We start from the raw sequence: 1,599 nt of genomic DNA on the forward strand, positions 1-1,599 counted from the left end.
CTCCCTTCCTGGCTGATGCAAGGTTTGCTCACGGCTGCTGCTCCCTGGAGCCACCCTGCTGTAGGGCAGGTGACGCTGGCAGTGTCACCTCCCCTTCCAGATCCCACCTTCCCTGCAGGGACGAGCAGGGATGATGCCACATTCCATTCATCCATCCTCCTCACATACATTTCACCCCCCCTCTTTCTGCCCCACAGAAACTCCAACAAGACCACAGAGGTTTTCCCCTTGGTCCCTGTGTCCCCAGTCCCCAGGATGGCCAGGGACACATCCCGGGGACACTGGGACCAGGGGAGGTGTTAACTGGACACCAGGCATTGGACACAGGCTGTCACCAGCCCTCTGTGCCAGCCAGGAATAAGTGGATTAGGAATCAATCTCGTTATCACTGCTAGCAGCCTCAGCAAGGGGATGGGGACAGTCCCAAAGGGGGGGAGCAGGGGTGGCTGGTGCCCAGCCAGGGGCAGAGTGGGGCCTCAGTGCCTCGACAGCGAGTGCTCGGCTGCCTGCTGCTCCCAGCCATGCAGTATGCAGGCTCTAATTAGCAGGGATGGTTAATTAGTCAGTGTCAATTTATGTTAATTAGTCAGAGGAGTTGAGAGACTGAGTCCTTTGCCACCTGGTGTGTGCAGGGGTGCATGTGTGAGTGCGTGTGTGTATGTGTGCACACCTGGGCGCGTGCACTTCGACGTGCACCTGTGTGTGTCTGGGTGTCTGTGCACAGCCACCTGTGCACCCATGAACATGTGTACCCGTGAACATGTCCACCCATGCACACCCGTGCAGCCATGCACACACACACACACACACACACACACACACACACAGAGCTCCTGAAAGAGAGCTCATGCCACTGCCCCGGCTCCACGACCCGCCGTTAAGGGACAAGGAAGCCACGTCCCCGGGGCAGGGCAGGGCTGGCAGAGCTTCCTGTGGGTGATTCAGGCTCCTCTGCAAGGAGGGAAGAGAAAGAAAGGATGGGAAAGGTGGCAGGGCCAGGCCCCGCAGCTCTGTCTCCCACCATGGTTTGTTCTACCCAGGCTAACGGGCACTGCAGCTCGGGCTGCTCTTGGCTTCTGGGGTTTGGTTCTTCAAACAGGATTGCAACACAAAACAAAACAACAACCAAAAAAAGGCTAAACGTTAATCCTGCAAATCCTCTATGGCTCCTGTGGAAGGCCTGGGCATGTGGCAGGGCTGGGGGTGTGTGTGTGTGTGTGTGTGTGTGTCCCCCAGGTGCCCATGATGCTGGAGCATCACGGATGCTGGAGCTGGGCACTGACCCAGGGCTGCTCAGGGCTGCTCAGCTCAACCCCAGGCCAGCTAAAAATCCCCCCATGTCTTTACCAGACTAAATTAAATCAGCCACATGCCAGAGAAATCCCTTCACCACCACCAGGGCGGTGGGGACATTCTCCCCCCTCCATGGGTGCTGTCACCACCACCTTGGTAATGACCGTGCAGGGCCACACAGCACTCAGTGGAGCTGCAACCCTGGGCTGCCAGCGGGTACAGGGAGCAGAGTCTGTGCCCCCCGTGGTGGGGCTGAGCAGCCGGCCCCCCACGCCCCCCCCCTCGCTCGCCGCCCTCCCGCCGGGG

The sequence above is a fragment of the Chaetura pelagica genome, unplaced genomic scaffold (assembly GCF_000747805.2).
Source record: "Chaetura pelagica isolate M959 unplaced genomic scaffold, ChaPel_1.0 scaffold676, whole genome shotgun sequence".
In the NCBI taxonomy this organism is placed as follows: Eukaryota; Metazoa; Chordata; class Aves; order Apodiformes; family Apodidae; genus Chaetura; species Chaetura pelagica.